The following is a 16499-nucleotide window of genomic DNA, read 5'->3' on the forward strand; positions in this document are numbered from 1 at the left end:
GTGGAAATTAATGTTGAGAAAAGGGTAAAATTAATCAAGAAAGTAAATGTGCGGTCGTTACGTTAACAATTAATTGGCGTTAATTAGGTATTTGAGATTTGGGGAAAATTACAGTCGCCAGTCCTATGGACAACTACTATACTAACTGAAAATGAAAGATTAATGCACATATAATTAGCACTAAAAGCGTGGCAACTGAAGGTTGACACGTGTTGTGTGAAAACTGAATGTTTGTCGGAAGTAATAAATTTCGCTACACTCTTACTTAATTTAGCAGAAGAATTAATAAAGCCAGAAACTTGAAGGTTAATTTAGTGACAAATTAATAGTGAACTTTGTTTTGTGAAGCACTACAAAATTCAATAAAATAAGGTTAGTCTTGGGCTACCTCAGCAATCATTTCAAAAGCTACTTGAATCTACGCAATTTAAAAATAAGAGATTTAACTTTGAACTTGAATTAAATTATTCTGATTAACAATAGTAAAATTTAGTACGTACCACGCTGAGCTACAGTCACAGGTAAGCTAAAATATGGTTACAAAACTCGCACTCTTAATTTGTGCTTGTGTAATCTAAATATTGTAGCCAGCTATGAATACCTTAATTGAACTTTGAAATTAAAGCAGTGAAATCGAATGATATTACTTTAATGCTGGCGTTTGAATTTCGACACTCGAGTTCATTTCGGAAAAGGGACCCTGCTTGGTAATGCAATTAGGACAATGAGCAACAAAGGTTCATGTTAAGTTGCTGTATTTTAGTGATGCTAATGGAACAATTTGAAAAGCTGAGGTCTGCCATACAGTTCTAAAACTTTACCTGCTTCCAGTCTTCCTTGTTGGTTGATTGAAGGTTTGAAGTCGACCATCGAGGAGGTGGCGACACTCACTCATTGTCGGCCGTCGCTGTTGCAGAAGCTGGATGTTGGCGCGCCTTCTTCTCGACACGGTCACCAGGCGAACGGGCTCTTGGTGTGCGCCAGCTGATGCTTCCCGTCCGCGACATAGCAAGTCGAGGGCAATTGCATGCTGCCAAACCCCGGAAGCGTGGCAACTCGCGGGAGCGTCACACAGCACACCTGCTCCACCGCCCTACTCCAGCCAGACTCAGTTAACACTACCAAAGATCCTAAACACGTTGGTTCTCCACTCGATCTATCGATGTATTCGTTTGTAAGCGTAGTTTTCCCTAGGCAAGACCCAGCGTAAAAATACAAATATTATTTACCAAACAAACCAATTATATATATATATATATATATATATATATATATATATATATACACTAAAACAATTACAATATACAAAGACACAGAAATGTCATGTCTTCAGGTAACAAAATAAGGAAAAATCTATAGTACAATAGATGGAAATAAATGGAAATGCATTTCCGGCGTTACAAGGGGACGTCAAGCTTCCAGCAGTACACCCCCTCCCCCCCCCCCCCCCCACACACACACACCTGGCCTGCGCTATGGCGGAAACTTGCCCCGGAAAACGACCAGAAGGGAACGCGTCCAACTCCTGCTGCCATGAACCAGATGAAGAAGGCGGCGGCAGCTGCGGTGTGTGCGGGTCCAGCTGCGTCGGTAGGACGAGAGCAGGCAGAGGAGGCGAATTCTCCGTCTCCATGGGATCGTCCCGCTGTGTCGTGGTGGCACCCTCTGGCGACTGCTGTGGCCGCGCTGTCCTCGGGACCCATCAATCTGGGGGAAGAGAGACTGAAAGATCGTAGTGTACGTGACAGAGGGGAATCTGATTTTCATGGCGGCGCTGCAAACCATGTGGACCAGAAAGAAGATACGTGCAAGAGCCAAGTCGACGAAGATTTCGCCTCACGCCCACCGTCTGCTGCCGCTAAAGACCCTGTAAAATACAATATCATGTGGCGCGAAGCGATACTTGCCCTCTTCCTATGGCTCCGGTTGCTCATGAGGGTGGATCAGGTGGAGCAGTGTGCGATGACGGCGGCCGTGAAGCAGTTCCTCCGGCGATGGTCCATCTCGTGGGTGCGAACGATATGAGGCGAGAAACAGTTGCAATGCTTGATCCCTTGTGTGTGCGGAGCTAAGTTTGGCCATTTGCAGCTTGAAGGTTCTGACAAAACGTTCCGCTTCTCCGTTTGACTGTGGATGGAACGTGTGGTCTCACCGCCAGACACCACACTTGCTAGGTCGGCCGCGGTCCGGTAGTATACGTCGGACCCGCGTGTCGCCACTATCAGTGATTGCAGACCGAGCGCCGCCACACGGCAGGTCTAGGGAGACTCCCTAGCACTCGCCCCCAGTTGTACAGCCGACTTTGCTAGCGATGGTTCACTGCCTACTTACGCTCTCATTTGCCGAGACGATAGTTAGCATAGCCTTCAGCTACGTCTTTTGCTACGACCTAGCAAGGCGCCAGTATCCGTACTATTGATATTGTGAATCATATACCATAAAGAGCGACGTTCTCCATTAATGGATTAAAGTTAAGTATTCCACCAGATACGTCCGTTTTTCTCAATTCTAATTCCCTTGTCATGTTCCAGACCTCACGCCAGCCTGCGTGAGCTAAAACGCGTGCATTTCGGCCTCCTTTACGAACACAGTTGGCTCTCCTGCCAACCACAACAGAACGGTGTACTGTTTAGACGCTATATGCCACTGCGTTCACAGAGTGTTTCAGATACATTTGACGTGAACTGTGGTCCGTTGTCTGAACTGTTACTTCAGGTAAACCTTCGAGGCAATAAATAGACAACACCTGAATTGTGCTATGTAACGTTGTCGAGTTCATTGGCATAGCAAAAGGGAAGTTGCTATACGTGTCAAACACAATCAACCAACGGTTGTTACAAAAAGGTCCCGCAACGTCTATGTGCACACGTTGCCGTGGTGATTGCGACTTAGGCCAAGCAGAGAATTTTTGTGGCGGAGAGGACTGATTTTCCGCACGGGCGGGACACTGTAACGCCATCTGTTCTACTTGGGCGTCCACACCCTGCCAATTACAGTGTCGATGCGCTAACTGTTGCGTACGAACAATCCCCCAGTCTCCTTGGTGGAGTAACTGCAACACTTCTTTTTCCAAAGTTTTAGGGGTCAACGCACGTGACTGTCCACAGTCATTTTGAACAAGAATTAGAACTTTCCGCACTGCGAAGCTATGCGGACGTGCAAAGTATCAGCGCACTACAGAGTTCTTTAAGCTATTCAGTGAGGCAGGCCGAGATGTGCGAATGTATTTGAGCAAAATGTTCAAATCTAGATCGGCCTCCGTGGCCTGTGCCATTTTCTTATAGTTCAGAGGAAAAGACTGTAGCACTTCAGAATCCTGAGCATCGATGTGACAACAAAATGCAGCGGAAGCGTCAAAATCTGTATCAGGGCCAATAGGAAGACGTGAAAGTGCATTCCTTGCGACGCAGGGAATGCATGGAGCTGCGATGTGTGCAGCATTCAGTATGAACCGAATATAATAGTTCATTTAACCTAAGACTGACTGTAATTCTGTGACATTGCGAGGAACCGGCAAGTCTCGAGTGGCTAACAAATGCGACTGTAGAGGATGTACACCTTAATTGTTTATGACATGACCAAGATACTGCAACTATGGTTTAATGAAAATCACACTTGTCCAGTCTACAATTTGGTCCTGCAACAGATAACACACGAAACAAAACACGTAAATTAGCAATATGTTCTTTAGGTGTACGACGTGCTACAACAATATCGTGCAAATAGTTTGAACGGTTTGGTACTTGTGCAGTCAGCTGTTCCAAATACCACTGGAAAATGGCGGGTGCGGAAGCATTGTCAAAAGGCAAACGCAAATATTTAAACAAGCCCAAGTGAATATTCACTACACACACTTTTTGAGACTCTTCATCGAGCGGTATTTAAAGATACGCGTCGCGCAAATCAGTTTTTGAAAAGTAGCGTCCAGCGCCTAATTTGTCCATGAGATCCTCTGGGCGTGGCTATGGATAAGTATCAATGACAGTTTGTGGGTTGACCGTAGACTTAAAGTCAAAACAGAGGTGAATCCGCCCGGAAGGTTTCGGGAGCGAAACCAGTGGACAAGCCCACTGACTAGCTGATATGGGTGCAATAACTCCGTTGTCTTGCAATTCTTTAAGTTCAGCCGCGACTTTGTCCCGTAATACAATGGGAAAAGTTCTGGCCCGGCAAAACTTCGGCTGAGCATTGTCTTTCAGAGTAAAATGTGCAACAAAATTGTTAGCCTCGCCTAAACCTTCAGAAACGAGTTCCAGGAATTTCTTTAGCAAGCTAGCGGCAGTCTTTTGCATGGAATGCTGTTGCGGACACGTTGTCCTGAATGTTAAATCCAAACAAATCAAAAGAATCAAGACCAAATACGCTCTCACACTCGTGTGATTGTAGCGCAGTGAAAGTCACTGTTTGCGTATGCGGCGATACATGGCATGCAAAGTACATGTTCCGGGAAAGGGAATATCTTGTCCGTTATAAGCCATCAGTTGCGTGCTAGTTTTAGACAGGCATGGGGAGTCGAACAGTTCATATGTGTGACGATTCAGTAATGTGACAGAGGCACCCGCCCGTGTCCAATTGAAATTTCACACGTTTCCCACAAAGAAGTAAATGCACAAAAAGTTTCTTTAACTGAAGTATCACTGTCGAAACTATAAGCTTGCTAATTGCATACTTGGAATATACTGCATTAATGACATTGGCCTTGTGATTAGATTTTTGTGAGAGGGCCGAATACTTATGTTCGTTCCGTTGCAAACATACGGATTGTACATGTCCTTTTCTATCACAACTGTAACACTGAGCTTGTCGGGAGGGGCAGTCGTGGCGTTTGTGCCGTGAAAAACACCGAGGGCAAGACTTAATTCTGTTCGCCTGTATAGCCGCCTGTTTAGCGAACTGCTTACGCGGCACGGAGAGGTGTTGTTCACTCTGCGTGGCTAGCGCAGTGCTCCGATGCGGAATGGGCCGATCGCAAGCAAGGGGCTCAACCCGATAAATAGCTGGCAGCTCAAATGTTCAAAAAATGGTTCAAATGGCTCTGAGCACTATGGGACTTAACATCTGAGGTCATCAGTCTCCTAGAACTTAGAACTACTTAGAACTAACCTAAGGACAGCACACACTTCCATGCCCGAGGCAGGACCGTAGCGGTCACGCGGATCCAGACTGAAGCGCCTAGAACCGCACGGCCACACCGGCCGGCTAAGCCGACACGCCACCGGAGTCTTACTGATCTAGTATGGATGTGTGTGATGTTCTTAGGTTAGTTAGGTTTAAGTAGTTCTAAGTTGGAATCCGCCACGTACAGGACCAGGGGAGCGGGGTACAATAGGACAGAATCTTGACATGCACTAAACATGATATGGACTAGAACTTAGTTTGTAGGACTTAGAATTAGGAAATTAAAATAAGTACCTGCAGCTATTAAACATCCTTGGTCTGCCTAGTGTCAGCGGCACGCTCATCGGGGTTAGCTCGATGGGCAAGGCTGTGTGGTACGTTTATAACCTTGCTGGCACACCTGTGACGCTGAAGGCGGTAGTCATTAGACCTTAGTAGCTATCATACAGTATTAATAGTAATATAGCTGTCCACAATAAATCTATACTGGCTGTAGTTCAGTTGTTAACGTGTAAACTAGCTGCAATTATAATAATTTGTATCATAAAAGGACCCACTAATCATATAAGATGGTGGGTTATAGTGTATATTTCAAATTATTTGTGAATAAAGAATTTAATCCCCCCATGAACCATGGACCTTACCGTTGGTGGGGAGGCTTGCGTGTCTCAGCGATACAGATGGCCGTACCGTAGGTACAACCACAACGGAGGGGTATCTGTTGAGAAGCCAGACAAACATGTGGTTCCTGAAGAGGGGCAGCAGCCTTTTCAGTAGTTGCAGGGGCAACAGTCTGGATGATTGACTGATCTGGCCTTGAAACATTAACCAAAACGGCCTTGCTGTGCTGGTACTGCGAACGGCTGAAAGCAAGGGGAAACTACAGCCATAATTTTTCCCGAGGACATGCAGCTTTACTGTATGATTAAATGATGATGGCGTCCTCTTGGGTAAAATATTCCGGAGGTAAAATAGTCCCCCATTCGGATCTCCGGGTGGGGACTACTCAGGAGGATGTCGTTATCAGGAGAAAGAAAACTGGCGTTCTACAGATCGGAGCGTGGAATGTCAGATCCCTTAATCGGGCAGGTAGGTTAGAAAATTTAAAAATGGAAATGGATAGGTTAAAGTTAGACATAGTAGGAATTAGTGAAGTTCGGTGGCAGGAGGAACAAGACTTTTGGTCAGGTGAATACAGGGTTATAAATACAAAATCAAATAGGGGTAAGGCAGGAGTAGGTTTAATAATGAATAAAAAATAGGAGTGCGGGTAAGCTACTATAAACAGCATAGTGAACACATTATTGTGGCCAAGATAGACACAAAGCCCATGCCTACTACAGTAGTACAAGTTTATATGCCAACTATCTCTGCAGATGACGAAGAAATTGAAGAACTGTACAATGAGATAAAAGAAATTATTGAGGTAGTGAAGAGAGACGAAAATTTAATAGTCATGGGTGACTGGAATTCGTCAGTAGGAAAAGGGAGAGAAGAAAACATAGTAGGTGATTATGGATTGGGGCTAAGAAATGAAAGAGGAAGCCGTCTGGTAGAATGTAGCACAGAGCATAACTTAATCATAGCTAACACGTGGTTCACGAATCATAAAAGAAGGTTGTATACATGGAAGAATCCTGGAGAAACTAAGAGGTATCAGATAGATTATATAATGGTAAGACAGAGATTTAGAAACCAGGTTTTAAATTCTAAGACATTTCCAGGAGCAGATGTGGACTCTGACCACAATCTATTGGTTATGACCTGTAGATTAAAACTGCAGAAACAGCAAAAAGGTGCGAATTTAAGGACATGGGATCTGGATAAGCTGAAAGAACTAGAGGTTGTACAGTTTCAAGGAGAGAATAAGGGAACAATTGGCAGGAATGGGGGAAAGAAACACTGTAGAAGAAGAATGGGTATCTCTGAGGGATGAAGTAGTGAAGGCAGCAGATGATAAAGTAGGTAAAAAGACGAGGGCAGCTAGAAAGCCTAGGGTAACAGAAGAAATATTGAATTTAATTGATGAAACGAGAAAATATAAAAATGCAGTAAGTGAAGCAGGCAAAAAGAAATAAAAGAAGTAAAACCTTTGAGGTTCGCTGATGACATTGTAATTCTGTCAGAGAGGGCAAAGGACTTGGAAGAGCAGTTGAATGGAATGGACAGTGTCTTGAAAGGAGGATATAAGATAGTGGAATGTAGTCAAATGAAATGCTGAGGGAATTAAATTAGGAAATTACACCCTTAAAGTAGTAAAGGAGTTTTGCTATTTAGGAAGTAAAATAACTGATGATGGTCGAAGTAGAGAGGATATAAAATGTAGACTGGCAATGGCAAGGAAAGCTTTTCTGAAGAAGAGAAATTTGTTAACATCGAATATAGATTTATGTATCAGGAAGTCGTTTCTGAAAGTATTTGTTTGGAGTGTAGCCATATATGGAAGTGAAACATGGACGATAACTAGTTTGGACAAGAAGAGAATAGAAGCTTTCGAAATGTGGCGCTACAGAAGAATGCTGAAGATAAGGTGGATAGATCACGTAACTAATGAGGAGGTATTTAATAGGATTGGGGAGAAGAGAAGTTTGTGGCACACCTTGACTAGAACAAGGCATCGGTTGGTAGGACATGTTTTGAGGCATCAAGGGATCACAAATTTAGCATTGGAGGGCAGCGTGGAGGGCACAAATCGTAGAGGGAGACCAAGAGATGAATACACTAAGCAGATTCAGAAGGATGTAGGTTGCAGTAGGTACTGGGAGATATAGAAGCTTGCACAGGATAGAGTTGCATGGAGAGCTGCATCAAACCAGTCTCAGGACTGAAGACAACAACAACAAAGTATTTAATAAAAAGGTCTACATCTACATCCATACTCCGCAATCCACCTGACGGTGTGTGGCGGAGGTAACCTTGAGTACCTCTATCGGTTCTTCCTTCTATTCTAGTCTCGTATTGTTCGTGGAAAGAAAGATTGTCGGTATGCCTCTGTGTGGACTCTAATCTCTCTGATTTGATCCTCATGGTCTCTTCGCGAGATATACGCAGGAGAGAGCAATAACCTGCTTGACTCCTCAGTGAAGGTATGCTCCCGTAACTTCAACAAAAGCCAGTACCGAGCTACTGAGCGTGTCTCTTGCAGATTCTTCCACTGGAGTTTATTTGTCATCTCCGTAACTCTTTCGCGATTACTAAATGATCCTGTAACGAAGCGCGCTCCTCTCCGTTGCGTATTCTCTATCTCTTCTATCAACTCTATCTGGTACAGATCACACACCGGTGAGCAGTATTCAAGCAGTGGCTAAACAAGTGTACTGTAACCTACTAATTTTGTTTTAGGATTGCATTTCCTTAGGATTCTTCCAATGAATCTCTGTCTGCCATCTGCTTTACCGACGATAGGCTTTATATGATCATTCCATTTTAAATCACTCAAAATGCGTACTCCTAGACAATTTATGGAATTAACTGCTTCCAGTTGCTGGCCTGCTATTTTGTAGCTAAATGATAAAGGACCTTTCTTTCTATGCATTCCCCGCACATTACACTTGTCTACATTGACATTTAATTGCCATTCCCTCCACCATGCGTCAATTCGTTGCAGATCCTCCTGCATTTCAGTACAATTTTCTATTGTTACAACCTCTCGATATACTACAGCATCATCCGCAAAAAGCCTCAGTGAACTTCCGATATTATCCACAATGTCATTTATATATATAGTGAATAGCAACGGTCCTACGACACTACCCTGCGGCACACCTGAAATCACTCTTACTTCGGAAGACTTCCCTCCACTGAGAATGACATGCTGCGTTCTGTTATCTAGGAACTCTTCAGTCCTATCACACAATTGGTCTGATGGCCCTTATGCTCTTACTCTGTTCATTAAGCGACTGTGGGGAACTGTATCAAATGCCTTGCGGAAGTCAGGAAACACGGCATCTGCCTGTGAACCCGTATCTATGGCCTTCTGAGTCTCGAGGACGAATAGCGCTAGCTTGGTTTCACACGATCGTCTTTTTCGAAACCTATGCTGATCGTCCAGAAAAGTCATTTTACTCGAACATAATACGTGTTCCAAAATTCTACAACTGATCGATGTTAGAGATATAGGTCTACAGTTCTGCACATCTGTTCGACGTCCCCTCTTGAAAATGGGGATGACCTGTGCCCTTTTCCAATCTTCAGGAACGCTACGCTCTTCTAGAGACCTACAGTACACCACTGCAAGAAGAAGGGCAAATTCCTTCGCGTACTCTGTGTAAAATCGAACTGGTATCCTATCAGGAGCAGCGGCCTTTCCTCTTTTTAGCGATTTTAATTGTTTTTCTATCCCTCTGTCGTCTATTTCGATATTTACCACTTTATCATCTGTGCGACAATCTAGAGAAGGAAGTAAAGTGCAGTCTTACTCTGTGAAACAGCTTTGGAAAAAGACATTTAGTATTGCGGCCTTTAGTCTGTCATCCCCTCTTTCAGTGCTATTTTGGTCTCAGAGTGTCTGGACATTTTGTTTTGACCCACCTACCGCTTTGAGATCAAAATTTCTTAGGATTTTCTGCCATGTCAGTACATAGAACTTTACTTGCGAATTCGTTGAACGCCTCTCGTATAGCCCTCCTCAAACTACATTTCACTTCGTGTAATTTTTGTTTGTCTGCAAGGGTTTCGCTATGTTTATGTTCGCTGTGAAGTTCCCTTTGCTTCCGTAGCAGTTTTCTAACTCGGTTGTTGTACCACGGTGGCTCTTTTCCATTTCTTACGATCTTGCTTGTCACATACTCATCTAATGCAGTCTGAGGGACTGATGACCTCAGATGTTAAGTCCCATAGTGCTCAGAGCCATTTGATCCATTTTTTTATGATGACGAGCATAGTGGGCGCCCTTTATCCGCTCATCAATCAGCGTTCAGCTCTCTTCACCACATGTGGCCTTCAGATTTATAGGTCTTACTTCCGGCAGATAATGAACTACGCCTACCCCGTCTGGGGAACAACTGCGAAAACTCATCTCATCAAACTTTAACGTCTCCAAAACAAGTATAACGGATATAACATGTCCCGTGGAATTCCCAGCGGCGTTCCTCTGCGATGCAGTTTCTGAGAAACTCTCGCTTTGGAGATTTAAATAGCACGCAATGAAATTTTACAAGAAGACCTGAACTTCCAAAAGCCCTTTGATCCGTCGCCTCGAAGCGGACAACGTTACCGACCGTTACAAGCGGCCCTTGGCCCTGCTTGACAGGCAGGGCACCCACAAGAAGCTCACCTCCCAGTCAAACCTAATTCCTGACTCCATGTAGACACGTTCAGACACGAGGCAGATAAATAAACAACATCACGGTAATAGTAGGCAAGAACCACTCGGGAAACGTTGCACTGCCAGTACAGCGCAATTTCCGCTAGGGACGATGCTCGCTTGACTCGGCAGTCAGTCGTGATTTCTCTGTGCTGTTGTACTGATATCGCTACACATCGTTGTCTTGGTTCCGAATTCGCTGCGTCTCACGAGGAGAACACGGCAAGTGGCGTAACCCTACTTCCCAGAAGCTTAGTTCAGTAGAAGGGAAGTCAAAATAAGCGAACACGTGTCTCGGCTTATCCGTTTCTCAGAAAATGACTGTAAAAGTTGTCATCGAAATTTAGAAGCGTTTTAGCGTACGCTGATATCAGCCTACCTGGGGCACACTGGCTAGGTCACAGCCTCTCACTTTTGCGTCCTATGTTGGAAAACAGATTATTGTTTTTATTGTTTTCGTTTATCCAGCCATATTTCCAGGTTACTACACGAATATTCCTCATCAAGTTAGTGGATACAAGGGCATTGTATTAATTGTATAATTTCAGATAGGTTTCACAATACATTTATTATATGTGCGTGTGGTATTTTCAGAGGTTACAATCTTTTTAAATTCTCTTTTTCTTATACGAAGGTTCTCCAGAAAGTTCCGATCAGTGCTAAATGCAAACCACAGTGAAAATCAGAAACAGTTTATTTGCAAGAGTTAGCTACACTTTGAAGATACAGCTCTACATAGTCCCCGCTCCGACTTAGACTTTTGTCGGAGCGTTATACCAAATTTCCAATACCATCGTCATAGAAGGCAGCCGCTTGTCCTTTCCGATAATTCTCTAGGCTGGTCTATAGCGTGTCGCCTGCGCCCAAGTGCTGTCTTCGTATCCAGCATTTAATGTGAAAGAGATGATACTCAGGAAGAGCCAATTAGGGCTTCCCATCGAAAATGTTGCAGGAGCGTATTCACTACCCCTGCAGAGTGCGGCTGAGAATTGGTATGAAGAAGGAAGTGCGTGGCAGTTGTGTTAGGTGGGCTGCATTCATTAAGGCGAAGCCTCTCAGCGGGCCCTCCTACTTGGCGGAGACATCGTTGTTCTAGGCACCTTTACTCTCTCACAGTACGCTCACAATCGAAAAGAGCGTCTTGATGCGATCGACGATCATACTACAGACACTACGCAACACATCTGTGCAAAGCTGGTTTTCACTCTGGAGTCCATTTCGTGACCGATCGGAACTTACTTTCTGGACAACCCTCGTATTTCATTCTGATACCAATTCTCAATCCTTATATTTTATTATGTTTATTCTTCAGAAAAATTTGTGCATTCCACTGGACGATACTGATTGTATAAACATTCGAAACAGAAATTCCAAACACCAGGAGCATCGGTTACAGGTGGGTTTGCAACAGCGAGCTTGTTTCATATGAGTCTCACGCGTCAGCAATAATTTCGCGGCACACCATCCGTCACGGATCGTTTTTACGAAGACTGGCGCTAGCAACTGATTATGAATCAAGGTACACTACAAGAAATTCACGGAAAACAATTTCAAACAATTATTCTATTCATCTATTTAAAAAAAAATCATTCTCCAAATATACAACTAGTAGATCAATAAGAACAGCATTGTGTCAGTAAACGTAGGAAAACATTTCTGTAGTAATCTTCTACAGACATGGGCAGATAAATGAGAAACAAAAATAAAAATGATAATGGTATTTCGTACACGAGACGCAAAAGAGTGACGCCGCAACACTAACCCTTGTGTCACCGTTCCGGCTGAACTGCTTACTAGCTAAAAGGCGCTGCCCGCTGTGGCCGAGCGGTTGTAGGCACTTCAGTCTCGAACCGCGCGACCGCTATGGCCGCAGTTTCGAATCCTGTCTCGGACATGGATGTGTGTGATGTCCTTAGGTTAGTTAGAATGATATTTTCACTTTGCAGTGGCTTTTGCGGGCAAGTGCTCTACTATCTGAGCTACCCAAGCACAACTCACGCCCCGTCCTCACAGCTTTACTTCTGCCAGTACCTCGTCTCCTACTTTCCGATCCGCGAAAGGCAAAGGTCCGGAGTTCGAGTCTCGGTCTGGCACACAGCTTTAATCTGCCAGGGAGTTTCTTAGGTTAGTTAGGTTTAATTAGTTCTAAGTTCTAAGGGACTGATGACCTCAGGTGTTAAATCCCATAGTGCTCAGAGCCGTTTGAACCATTTTTTGCGAAAATGCACATTAAGTACCCCGAGCAGCGTGGAGTGGCCGCGTGGTTTGAGGCACCATATCACGGATTGCGCGGTCCCCCCTGCCCTTAGTTTCTAGTTCTCCCTCGGGCGTTGGTATGTGTGTCGTTATTAGCATAAGTTAGTTTAAGTAATGTGTAAGTCTAGGGACCGATTACCTCCGCAGGTTGGTCCCTTAGGAATTCACACACATTTGAGCATTTTTAAAGTACCCCGAAAACTCTGATCGTCGTTTTCTCAGGAACAGTCGAATGTCTGCTGATAACCTGAGGCCCCTGTTCGCTTATTTTGACCTCTCTTAAACTGAGCGAAATTTCGGGAAAATCACTCTGTGGCACTTGTCGTGTTCTCCTCGTCATGCTTCCCTCTTGGGTTACTTGCTGGACCTGTTATTCTGTGGTGCCATATCCACTGTTTGTCGTTCTCTAGTTGTTGTTGTCCACCCGTTACTGCCAGGCGACTCGCTGTGACGCCTTCGGTCAGTCGGTCTTTTGTACAGGTTGTCAAGCAGCTCCCAGCCTTGTCGGATTCAGATCACAATAGTTAACACGAATTCCACAAATGGCAACGAGCGCCCGACGCAGAGCACGGCAAAGAGTGAGCTACTGAAGGTGGGGGCGCGGGGTCAAGCCACCAAAAATGCAGTACATACAACACGAATAAATGTAATGTTTGTAGATATGAGTTTAAAAATATGAGTAATCCACTAAATTACAGGCCCATATCGTTAACGTCGATATGTAGCAGGATTTCAGAACACATATAGTGTCCGAACATTACGAATTACCTCGAAGAAAAGTGTCTATGGACATACAATCAACAGTCATAAAGTAAAACAAAAGTGATTTCAGGCGTTCCCAAGATAGTGTTGTAGGCCCTTTGCTGTTCCTTATCTGCCGGCCGGAGTGGCCGTGCGGCTCTAGGCGCTACAGTCTGGAACCGAGCGACCCCTACGGTAGCAGGTTCGAATCCTGCCTCGGGCATGGACGTGTGATGCCCTTAGGTTAGTTAGTTAGTTAGGTTTAATTAGTTCTAATTTGTAGGCGACTGATGACCTCAAAAGTTAAGTCGCATAGTGCTCAGAGCCTTTTGAACCATCTCTTCCTTATCTATATAAACTATTTGAGAGACAAACTAAGAAGCCCTTTTAGGTTGTTTGCAGATGACGCTGTCGTTTATCGACTAATAAAGTCATCACAACATCAAAACAAACTGCAAAACGATTTAGAAGAAATATCTGAATGGTGCGAAAAGTGCCAGTTGACCCTGTATAACGAAAAGTGTGATGACATCTACAACAGTGCTAAAAGGAACTCATTAAACTTCGGTTACACGATAAATCAGTCTAATCAAAAAGCCGTAAATTCAACTAAATACCTAGGTATTACAATTACGAACAACTTAAATTGGAAGGAACACATAGAAAATGTTGTGGGGAAGGCTAACCAAAGGCTGCGTTTTATTATCAGGACACTTAGAAAACGTAACAGACGTACTAAGGAGACTGCCTGCACTGCGCTTGTCCATCCTCCTTTAGAATACTGCTGCGCGGTGTGGGATCCTCACCATATAGGACTGACGGAGTACATCGAAAAAGTTGAAAGAAAGGCAGCACGTTTTGTATTCTCGCGAAATGTGGGAGAGAGTGTCACAGAAATGATACAGGATTTGGGCAGGAATACATAGGAAGGAACAATCACTACGATAAAATAAGGGAAATCAGAGCTCGTACAGAAAGATATAGGTTTTCATTCTTTCCGCGCGCTGTACGGGATTGGAATAATCAGAGTTGTGAAGGTGGTTCAATGAACCCTCTGCCAGGCACTTAAATGTGATTTGCAGAGTATCCATGTAGATGTAGATGTCGATGTAGATAGGTGCCGAACTCTGAGATCGACTTCTTTGAATGAAACTACACACTTTTTACTATGACAATTGAAACAGCTTTCAAAGAGGAAAACGACGTAAAATATGCGAAATTTAATCAAATAGTAACAAGGTAACATAGCCGTAAACTGTTCTCCCGCTATCAGGAGAAGAGTCCACAATTATCTGCCATACTATACCAAAGATAAGTATGCATGTAACTAATGAACGGGTACTGTGTTATTTTATTATGATTGTCATATCTAGTGCTCAAAATGAACCTTGGGCGGAGGAACATGATGTAAGGTGATTGCGGACAGAATATACAGCCTGCTGAAGTTCTTTATTTGGAATTATCACCACACAGGCCCTTGCTACACCAACTTTCGTGTGTTTGAGAGTTATCACTGTGTCCTTGTAGATCTCTCGTTTTAAGTTATACCGCTAATAAGAGTCCAAAGGTGACAATGCAGGCCATTTTGTCTATCCGGCTCTCTCGAGGCATACGTTAACAAGGATTGTAATTACTTGCGTAGGATAGTTGGGTCATCAGTCTTGCAGGTACCACATGGAGTGCCATGTCCCCAGTAAGATGTTTACCTATAACTGTGACAGCCTATCTATTATGAACTGTAGCTACTTTACGCTGATTTGTCACATCAATAAAAATGGAACTAATGATGCGATCCTTGCAGAGCCCGCTTCACAGGTTCAGACACGGTCATCGTTTTTTATCCACATTTCCCAGCCAGATAGGATTTTCAACTGACCGTAGTTCAGTCTACGAAGATTACGTTGTCTTCGTTTGTGAGAGTGCTCCATCTGCAAGCAAAGCCTTGCGTAGAAACGCTGAATCACTTTGCAGTTTTCGCAGACACCATTCGTAAAACTGAAACAGATTTAGAGAGTCACTGCCATGGAGCTGTTGAGGGAGTGAACTACAGAAAGGATGAAATATGCTGGGATGCAGTGATCACAGAACACTTCTTAGGCTGACGCCGGTCACACATTCTAGCTGCCTCATAGTGACGTATGGGTAGTGACTTACCGCTGATAAATTTTGATTTGGGTTTCCCATGTCAGTTACTATTCTTTTTCCTAAGCGTATTTCATTCTTAACATTTTCAGTTTCTCGAATGTTTTTCTTTATATTAATTACACAGAGAGATCGTGAGGGCTTAGAACGATCAGGATAGCTTTCAGCATACAATCATACCGCTTTCGATCAGGATAGCTTTCAGCATACAATCATACCGCTTTCGATCAGGATAGCTTTCAGCATACAATCATACCGCTTTCGAACAGTTTGACGACACTCGCCATGAATTAAAATCATGTCGTATGCATTGTGAAAGACTCAGTAGCTTCGCGAGCAAATTATGTCATAGATACAATGGCAGACAACAAAGTAACAGGCTTCATGTGCACAGGTAAACACACCAACCATTCCTCAGATGCGTGTTTGCTTACGTTTGGTATAGCACTGTGGACCTTTTTGCGATGTTTTCTCCTGAGGGTGGAACAGCGGTTTTCTACATCTACGTCTACATCCATACTCCGCAGGCCACTTGACGGTGTGTGGCGGAGGGTACCCTGAGTACCTCTATCGGTTCTCCCTTCTATTCCAGTCTCGTATTGTACGTGGAAAGAAGGATTGTCGGTATGCTTCTGTGTGGGCTCTAATCTCTCTGATTTTATCCTCATGGTCTCTTCGCGAGATATACGTAGGAGGGAGCAATATACTGCTTGACTCTTCGGTATGTTCTCGAAACTTTAACAAAAGCCCGTACCGAGCTACTGAGCATCTCTGCTGCAGAGTCTTCCACTGGAGTTTATCTATCATCTCCGTAACGCTTTCGCGATTACTAAATGATCCTCGGCGCTGTTGTCTTGTTACTACCTGGTCAAGTTCCGCTGTAGCTTGTCGTTGCATCTGCTCGCTTACGTGTGGCATGTCTTACTATCCTCGAGTG

At 44.0% G+C, this 16499-nt stretch overlaps 1 protein-coding gene across 2 annotated transcripts in view; it reads left to right on the forward strand.

Moving 5' to 3' along the window:
* Positions 1-16499, forward strand: part of LOC126335514 (protein yellow-like) — a 383768-nt gene that overhangs the window by 246168 nt on the left and 121101 nt on the right. The gene's annotated exons all lie outside the window — the stretch shown is intronic.

The sequence above is a fragment of the Schistocerca gregaria genome, chromosome 2 (assembly GCF_023897955.1).
Source record: "Schistocerca gregaria isolate iqSchGreg1 chromosome 2, iqSchGreg1.2, whole genome shotgun sequence".
In the NCBI taxonomy this organism is placed as follows: domain Eukaryota; kingdom Metazoa; phylum Arthropoda; class Insecta; order Orthoptera; family Acrididae; genus Schistocerca; species Schistocerca gregaria.